Below are 9,629 nucleotides of genomic sequence, written 5' to 3'. Positions count from 1 at the left end.
TTCCAAACCCGCCTGGACGCGTTCCTGTGTCACCTGCTCCGCCGGACTGGATAATGTCCAGAGGTCCCTTCCAACCCCAACAATACTAGGATTCTGTAATCAGACAGTGGAACGGGAGGCGGCGGAGCCACCATCCCTGCGGGCGTTTCGGGACGTGGCATGGGTACCCTGCTCTGTTTGACACCGCGGTGCCGGTCACAGCTTGGCCCCGCTGCTCTGTCCCAACCCCAGTGTTGCCGTGAGGGAGCGAGCACGCATCTCCCCGCATCTCCCCGCCCTCAGCGCCGGCTGGGGGCGGCACGGGCGGCGCTGAGGCGGCGCGTGCGCAGCCCGCGCGCGGCGCCGGGAGGAGGCGGGCCGGGGGGGTCTCTGCGCGCATGCGCGGGCGGGGCGGGCGCCCCCCCCCACGCCGTGTGTGTGTGTGTGTGAGTGTGTGTGTGTGTGAGTGAGTGAGTGTGTGAGGGGCACTGTGGCCGTGGCCGCCCCGCGCCTGCGGAGCCGGCGGCGCGCGGCGACCCGCGCAGACACCGCAGCCCCTCCGGCAGCACCTCCGAGCGGCCGCCCTGCCGTCATCCATCCCCCCTCTCGCAGGTGAGCTGCGCTGTCGCGGCGGGGAAAAGGAGGAGGAGGAGGAGGGAGCCGGCGCCCGCCTCCGCGGGGCTCATTGTCCGGCTCCTCAGAGGAGGAGGAGGAGGAGAGAAGAAAGGAGGCTTCACCCCGGCTCGCACGCCGGGCCTTGCAGGGCTGTTGCTGGCCGGGGATTGGAGGCGCTCCGTCCCCTCCCAGATCCGGGGAGGGTCCCGGCCCCCCCGGGGCTCCGCCGCCCACCTGCCGCCCTCTCGTCCTCCCTTCCTCCTCCTCCTCCTCACGCGGGGGTGGCGAGGAGCGGAGCCCCCTCTCGCCGGTGTGTACGCGGCGGAGCTCCAGCCTGGCTGCGGGACGGAGGGTTACGGGGCTTCGGGAGAGATGTTCGTCCCCCCAGTGCCTGCTTGCGGGGCTGAAGAGTGGTTTATAACGCGGACACCCCACCCTTGCTGTCTGTGGAACCCTCAGGGACCGGGGGGTTGGTGCGTGGGGACGGGCAGAGCCGCGTCCGCGTGTGGGGCACCGCGGGGCCGGAGGGCGGCCGGGGCGGAGCGCAGGCTGTGGCTGAGAGATACCGCTATCCATCGGTGCTGCCCCGGGGATGGGCCCCGCCACCGGGACACGAGGGACAGGGCAGCGCCCAGGGATGGGGACACGAGGGACAGGGCAGCGCCCAGGGATGGGGACACGAGGGACAGGGCAGTGCCCAGGGATGGGGACATGAGGGACGGGGCAGTGCCCAGGGATAGGGACACGAGGGACAGGGCAATGCACAGGGATGAGGATACGAGGGACAGGGCAGCGCCCAGGGATGGGGACACGAGGGACAGGGCAATGCCCAGGGATGGGGACACGAGGGACAGGGCAATGCCCAGGGATGGGGCCACGAGGGACAGGGCAATGCACAGGGATGGGGACACGAGGGACAGGGCAATGCCCAGGGATGGGGACACGAGGGACAGGGCAATGCACAGGGATGGGGACTCGAGGGACGGGGCAGTGCCCAGGGATGGGGACACGAGGGACAGGGCAATGCCCAGGGGTGGGGACACGAGGGTCGGGGCAGTGCCCAGGGATGAGGATACGAGGGACGGGGCAGTGCCCAGGGATGGGGACACGAGGGATGGGGCAGTGCCGAGGGATGGGGACACGAGGGACAGGTCAATGCACAGGGATGGGGACACGAGGGACAGGGCAGTGCCCAGGGATGGGGACACGAGGGACAGGAAAGTGCCCAGGGATGGGGACATGAGGGACAGGGCAATGCACAGGGATGAGGATACGAGGGACAGGAAAGTGCCCAGGGATGGGGACACGAGGGACAGGAAAATGCCCAGGGATGGGGACATGAGGGACAGGGCAATGCACAGGGATGGGGACACGAGAGACAGGGCAATGCACAGGGATGGGGACACGAGGGACAGGGCAGTGCCCAGGGATGGGGACATGAGGGACAGGGCAATGCACAGGGATGAGGATACGAGGGACAGGAAAGTGCCCAGGGATGGGGACACGAGGGACAGGCCAGTGCACAGGGATGGGGACACAAGTGACAGCATGGACAGTGGCTGTAAGAAGGGGATGAACACCACGTCGCACCACTTTGATGTAAACCAGGGTCATTTCAGAGCGTGTTACCTTCCAGTGGATGGGAATCTGCTCTAGAGGATGGACAAATAGATGCTGTTTATTAGACATGAGGTGTGTTTAGCTTTATTTCTTTCCTGGCAGCAGATGCTGGAAAGGCAGTTCTGTAGATATATTTCAAACCACGATGAGTGGTGATGACAGGTAATATTTTGGAGTAACTTGCCCTGTGGGTTTAATAGCAGTTACAGGCCTGGTGAAATTGTGTGGATGTGTATCTCTATTTGCAGGTTTCCTATACTGACACTATTGGAGAGATCCCTCTACTGAAAAAGGTGCTTTTGCACAGGTCTTATTTCTGCACCCCTCCTTCTGTGCCTTTGCTGAATTAAAGAGCTTTGCAATGACAGATAGCTAGAAGAGGTGGAGACTTTTTCTTTTCAAATGGGATCAGAAGATAATCAGGCAGTCAAATGTTTGATAGGCCTACAGCTTTTTAGGTTTTCTCAGGATTGGAAAATATGGGATGCACAATGATTATTTCCTATTTTTCTCGTATAACTCCTTGCTTCTGCAGCTGACTTTGTTTTAGTTGTATTATGGTAGTGTTTATTTCTAAACAAAATGGGTATAACATTCTCTTCGTGTCACCTGGTGGTTTGAGACCCTTTTTGGTATACAGACCTATTGCATGTGTTACTGGTTGTGCATAATTTTATTTAATGAATTTCAACTTGTCAGGTGTTCGTTTCAAAACATTATTAACTCTCAGGGCATTAGAAATAATACATGGATCAAAGCTCGAGAACGACTCATGCATTTTTTTTGGTGTATTGTTGTAAGGTGTAGTATCTGATAGCAGAGCCAAAGGATTTCCATAGGCACCTCTGCATGAGCTGTACTGCCTTGGACCCTGCTTTTGGGAGCTGATATGATCCACATGGGTGCCAAAACAGCTGGACTGAGTTGGCACCATCAAGTGCCACAGCATAATGTTGTACAAAAGTTGATAATAGTGATTTTTTTTTCTAGCAATGTCTCTGATTACTCTGGAAATTATTTTATGTTTCTGGGCTACATAAGTAAATTCCTTTTTTTTTAAATTTCGATGGAGGATTGAATTCCTTTTTTTTAAAGGAAATTCCTCGCAGAAGCAGAGTTATTCCTGCTTTCCACAGGCTCTGCACATCCCTGCTCGTGGGCTGGCTGCAGTCCTGCTCAGAAGTTGGCCGAAGCTGGGTCACTGGAATTGAGAGGGTGCCCTCTGGTGACATCTGTGTTTGGCGTTTGGGCTGCACGGAAAGGAGCACTCCAGCGAGTCTGGAGTGAAACATTGCTCCCAGCACAGCTGCGGGCGTGTTCGGCACGGAGATGCTGGGCTGGCTTGGCTCAGATGAGGGACAAGCACCTGGGAATTCATGTGGAGGATGTACAGCAGTCCCTTGGTGTCTGGGAGTGAAATATTCTACCTTGTAATTTATTTTGCTGCATTTTAATATGAAATGTTTAACTCAGTCCAGTGGAGACAATGCCTCCCCCCACCCCAAAAGAAAAAAACCCTTCATGTAGTTGTCCTCTTTACTCACCATTGGGTTTTGTTTGATTTTTTGGGGTTTTTTCCTGTAGAAATGTGGGGGTTTTCCTGCAGAATTTTGGAGCTGTCTTTTCCTTTTTACATTTCTATCTTGCCTTGTGACTGTAGATTAAAAATGCCAGTGTTTAGATGTTTTATTGATCTTTATGCTGCTCGGCACTAAGGAACAGGAATGAAGACACAAGGCTAATTTTAACTACAACCACTTGTGTAAACTTTGATTTTTGAAATTAACTGTGATTTTTGGATGACTGGCGTTTTTGAAATTGACTGACATTGACAAAATTACTTTTGTACAGAAAAGTAATGCAGTCATAGTGTGCTAATGTTCTGCTTGATGTCTTTGAATATTAAAAGATTTGAATTGACAAGCCACACCTCCATCTTAATCAGTTTGTTCCTAATTTTTTTTTTACACTGAGATTTGGGGTTAATCTTTGCCTTTATATTTGCTTGAAGCTGAGTCATTTGAGCTCCTCCTTTCATTCAATAACTAAAGCTCAGTTGAAAATATCCTTTAGGGGTGGGGAGTGTAATTGGTTGCATTTTTTCAAAGAATAAGCCACCAAAGGCATAATATATTTCTCTTCTAAGTATTGGTTTACAGCTCTTGTTAGAAAACAGACTTAGAAATGCATTTTCAAAATAATGAAAGATTTCTGTTAAAAATCTTTGCATTTAAATACCTGGAACTGCTGCAGTAGGAATCATCTTTTAATATAAGTGTATGTGTCATAGTTAGTGCATGAACAGAAGCTTTGTGGGCTTCATGTTTGGTCTGTTTATGAATTAATCACCTTAAAGGACTGCTGAAGTGAGGCTGTCTTCATGCTGCAGTTGGGCGTTTTAAGTAGGTTCTCTGTATGCTCAGTCCCCTGGAATGTGTGGATGTGTGACTGCAACTCCTTTTGTTTTACACAGATCCATAAAAGCCTGGTAGGATTCTAGGGAGAATGGCATTGGAGTCCTGGCTCTGGGCAAGCTGGTCCCACCGGGGCTTCTGCCCAGCACCATGGGGCCATCCAAGATGGGAGCTGGAGCAAGGCAGGGGGTGAAGGGTGGGAGGGCTCCCAGCGCTGGCTCTGCAGTCAGGAGGAGCTGTCAGGAGTGGGGAGAGGGTGCCCAAAGCCCTAAACAGGGAGGCTGTATCCTGCATCGTGGTGTGTTGTGAACACTGGAGCTGTTGGCTTTGACTCAGGAGTTAGAATGGCACAAATGATATAAAATAAATTATATAAATGATAAAAATAAATGAAATAAATTATATAAATAAGTGATGGGCATTGGAGTGGCTTGTGGCCAAGGGAGGCTGTTCCCAGTCTGGGTTTCAGTTTATAGGAGAGTTTGTCTCGAAAGGGACCTGTTTGGTGAATATTAAAGTATGGCAAATAAAACCCTGGGAAGTCTAGTGAGTCATCACAAAGAGTTTGAAAATGCAGTGTTCCTGACCTGCATTTAAGGTTGATCTTTACTCTCCTGGACTCACTGCTCTGAGGTGTGCTGCTTTAGTGCACTCTCAGCTGGTGTTCTCAGAGCTCCCCACGGGCTTCCAGATGGGTTGTGGACTGTCATGTGGCACAGTGGTGTCTGCCTTGAGCCCTGGCAGATCCCCTGAGTTTGCTCACTGAGTGCTTCCTACCCCAGCCTTATTGTCCCTGTAACTTTTTACATGTCAGTAACTTCAGCACAGACAAACCACAGCTGGGTGGTGAGGTGTACTTTTCCATAAGGGTAGGGTTCCCTTTCTCTTCCCATGGCTTTGTTGTCCTACAGTCCTGACTGACAAGAATGACAGTTTAGGTAAAACTGGGAAAAGAAGCAGCTGTGTACCTTGCAGGACCTAGCGGCTTTGCTGTTATTTCTATATGTCTGGAATGTTTAGGTGTGTTTTGGCTCTTTGTATCAACTGCATCAACAAGTCAGGGTTTCCTTCCCCAGAAACTCCCTGGCTGTGCTGTAGGCACAGCTTTGGCTGGCACTGAGAAGCTCTAGAGCTGCTTGGTCAGAAGATCAAGAAACTCTCTTATCAGCCCCTCCTGAGCATCATATTTGTGGTTTAAAAACCTGCCTATTTCTCAGTGGTAAAGAGCAGCCACCTGTGTTACAGATTAAGGCTGTAACATGGCAGTTGATTTGATGCCAGGCTTAAGAGAACACCACATCCACTGCTGTGTGATAGTCAAGGGGAAGCCTTTCCCTTTTCTCCAGGCTGATGCTCCTTGCACTCCCCTAGGATAGGACAGATCTTGATTCAAACTCCTAAGAATAGTTATTTATTCTGTTTCTTTGAGATGCAGGATTTGTGGCCTGTTCTCCATGCCTGTTTCAGAATTCCATTTGTATTTAAATGTGCACATCCATTCTGTAGGCACGGGAAGCCTGAGGAGCTGGCGTGTGAACGTGTGCCCGGCCTATTTTCCCTGCTCTGTCTGAGGAGACTGTGAGTCTGTCCCATGTATTTCAAGTGTGACCACAACAGTGAGTGCAGCTCAGTGCCTCATCAGTATGTAGTTGAGATTTGAACATGGATTAGAACAAGCTGGCTGAAGTTCAATCCAGATAAAATATACATGATGATGTGGATGTAATTATCAGCCTCTCTAATTGAAGGGCTGCATTTGCCATTTGGTGGAAGTGTTAGTGCCCCCTGGTGACTCACGTTTATTACTTGTTCTTAGCAATCATACTGAAGCAGTAAAACCAGGCTGTTTTAAGCCTTTGACTGGAAACTGAGACCCCCCCACCAGCTGATTAGACCTGGCAAGTTTTCACTGGAAGTTGTCTTTGCCCTTCCTCCCGTGGGTTTTAGATAGTAGTGTAGTTCCTCTTGCAAGTAAGGAACTGTAACAAGCCTGGGTCAGTTAAGGAGTTGAAACCAGCATGGCCAAGGCATAAGCAGAGCTGCCAGTGAGGGAATTTGATTGTGGAGCGTGCTATGAGCTCCTCTGCCAAAAAGTGGTTGGCCCAATTTATTAATTTCTTGAAGCTTGTGAATCTCTTGACTTACAGTGCTTGTCCTGTGTGTCCATCAGCTGTTGGAGGGCTGAAGTGCTCAGAGAAGAAATGGGTAACAGGGTTTGCAGAGGAGAAGCTTGAGGTACCCTGGCTCACAGGCTGTAATTCCATTTTAAAGTGATTTGGATGCAGAAGGCTTTGCTGGCTTTGGAGCTGCCTCAGTGGCACTTAGGCTTTGGGATATGTATGTGTCACCTCTTTTCCTCTTTAATGGAGCTGTGCTATTGGCAGCAATCAATTCAGTCTGAAGTGACCTAGGTCTGGCTGTCCATGCTCTGACCATTGCTGTAGTAGTGTGGCATTAAAAGTTGTTTGATTTGTGCCTCCCTCATTATTCATTAAGGGGCAGCTTGGAGACTCTCTAATCAGCTCTCATTGAAATGGGCTCAGATTGATAGTGCTGGGGAAGAGGGATATTGATCTTTTTCAGAAGTTGAAGGTGTATTTCTTAGATAATAGTGGCTAGATAAAACTGGCAGAGATCCTGAAAAGAGTGCTCTTAATGCAGTTTGTAAATTGGATTGCTTTTATCACATTATTTATGTGCCCAGGGTTGGGGGTAATTGTCTAGACTCTAGTATTATATTTTCATTTAGATCTAGAATTAGTGGTATAGTGTCACAGAGTGACTGGACTCAGACTAATAAGTGAATAAACAGGACTAGTACAAAACACATTTTCTGCTGTGATACATCATTTTCAGATTAATGTGTAAGCAGGCAGAAGCCTCCAGTGAAAAGCTGAAGGTCTCATCTCTACTGTTTTTCTTTATTAGCTTCATATATGAATCTTTCTGAGGAGGTGTGTAAGCACAGATAGACTTGTGAGTTCTGTGTAAAACTCAAATCTATAAACTCTGTAAATGGTTGTTTCTAGTCCACTTGTTTTACTGCCAGGTTGTTTGTGTAATCTTCTAATTGCTCTGAATTTCTGTTGCTTGCTTGATAACTTTGGGGTCCTCCACAGCTGTAACTAATCTGAGTTGGTTTGTAATTGAGTTAGATTGTGACCCCATGTGCAGCTTATTTATTGACTGCTCCCTCCTCTCCCTGTATTGGCAGAGAGATAATGCAGCAGAGAGAGCTGCAGGAAACTTACCCAGCTAAGAAATTAAGCTTTCCCCCCCCGGTCCTTGCCTTGTGGTTCAGTTTGATAGTTTTCCCCCAAGCTGTTCACTTCAGCTATACAAACTCCTGGGCTAATCTCATGGCACAGAAAGGAACATGAAAAAGCATGAGTGATGGAGATGAATGGTGAGTATAAAATCAAGTTCCTATAAACCAACTGAAATCAAAAGTGGATCAAATGTCAGTTGTTTATTAGCTGAGCTTGTGGAGTGGTTATCTTGAATCCCTAGCTGGGTGTGCAAGTCTGGGAGCTTGAAATAAAGTTGAAATTTTGTTTCAGATTTTATGCAGGAAAATTTAAGGCATTTTAGGATCCTTGTGGCACTTCTGAAAATCCATTTTGCATAGAGCTAAACTCTGCTATTGTTGCATCTTTTACAGTAGGCTGGTGAAGTGAGTTGGCAGTGATGATGATGTTGGTGGAAACTTGTTCATACAGCTGATCATGTCCAGAAGTCTGTAAAGTATTCTGGGGATTCCAAGAGCATGTGCAGTTAGCAGATGTGAGGTGTTAGAATGCTGGTAGCATTGCATAGTTTCCTGTGTGCTCATTGTGGATTTCAAAATGCACAAATTCTAAGTGCCAGACCACTAAAAGATAAAAAAGTCCAAAGTTTCCAGCTGCTCACTTTCCCATTACTGCATCACTGGTTTGTGCTGTCACTAATTGGTAACTTCATGTTATGAAGCGTATTGATAAAGCACAGGCTTACATGGATGACTCATGATTGTTGTACTTCCTCTCCCAGTGTCGTGTCATTAACTTCCCCTGGGTGGTTCAAGGGCACCTGCACAGTGCTGCTGTTGCTGGCAGGTCCAGAGCACTCTGCCAACAGCCACTTTTCCCATGTGCTTTATTGGTAAGCCTACCTGAGAAGGGGCAGCTATCTCGTGTATTTTTAGAATATTAGTCATGTACTTTTAGACTGACCAGTTTGTTTAGGCATTAGTCATCAGGCTTGTCTGGTAAGTGCCTCTAAATAATTTTGATACAATTATTGATCAGACTTTTACAGAACTATGCCAACAGGCATTTTGGAAAAGAATAATGTGTAAGAGTAGAATCCATTGAGTTCAGTCCTTCCATGCAGTTGAAGTGATTTGCATGTATTTTCTGGAGCTCAAAGTGCAAAATTGCTGAAGTATTAGCAAGATTTCTGCTTAGCTACACGTGAACCCTCTGCTCCTGAGAGACCTGAGTGTGGTGCACAGTGAGCAGCCTGAAACTTGGGGCATTTGTTGGGGTGGGTAAAACCTGGCCCTTGCAGCTCTGCCTCAAGATAAGATGAAGTTAAACATTACCTAGCTCTGAGGCTTTATTATTATTACCTTTTAATGTGTCATTCACTGATGGTGTCAGGTGTGTGGTTTCTTAGGAAACTGTTTCCTGTGCTCTTTATATCAGAGCAAATGTCCCTCTGTGATAGAAATGTTTTTGCTACTTTGTGTTTGAAATAGGCTTTGCTCTCCACTCATTGCTGGTTGTTTGCTCTGTTGATCATACATAATTTCTTACAATCCTCCTTTGGGATTTTTTTCCCCTCCTAGCCTGGGCCTATTTTGCATTTATTTTGAAGAGATTTTGCCAGGTAGCTCTTTGATAACAGAGTTTGGTATTCATAGTGATGTGCCTTGCTAAGTTTTTAATGGTGCTTTAAACAAGCACATATTGTGTTACCTTGGACAAAGGAAGGTAGCAGTGCCAAATCTAATCACAGTGT

At 48.4% G+C, this 9,629-nt stretch overlaps 1 protein-coding gene across 4 annotated transcripts in view; it reads left to right on the top strand.

The window, feature by feature from the left end:
• The first annotated feature begins 363 nt into the window (after nucleotides 1-363).
• Nucleotides 364-9,629, top strand: part of RALGPS2 (Ral GEF with PH domain and SH3 binding motif 2) — a 116,467-nt gene continuing 107,201 nt past the window's right edge. Inside the window, exon 1 of one of the 4 annotated variants that reach the window (XM_054638152.2) lies at nucleotides 364-591. The gene's annotated coding sequence lies outside the window, so the exon portion shown is untranslated. The other 3 variants (XM_077181993.1, XM_077181992.1, XM_077181991.1) reach the window with 3 other exon arrangements.

This window comes from Agelaius phoeniceus, chromosome 8 (assembly GCF_051311805.1).
Source record: "Agelaius phoeniceus isolate bAgePho1 chromosome 8, bAgePho1.hap1, whole genome shotgun sequence".
Lineage (NCBI taxonomy): Eukaryota > Metazoa > Chordata > Aves > Passeriformes > Icteridae > Agelaius > Agelaius phoeniceus.
The sequence above is the reverse complement of the archived record's forward strand: the minus strand, read 5'-3'. Positions and strand labels throughout refer to the sequence as shown.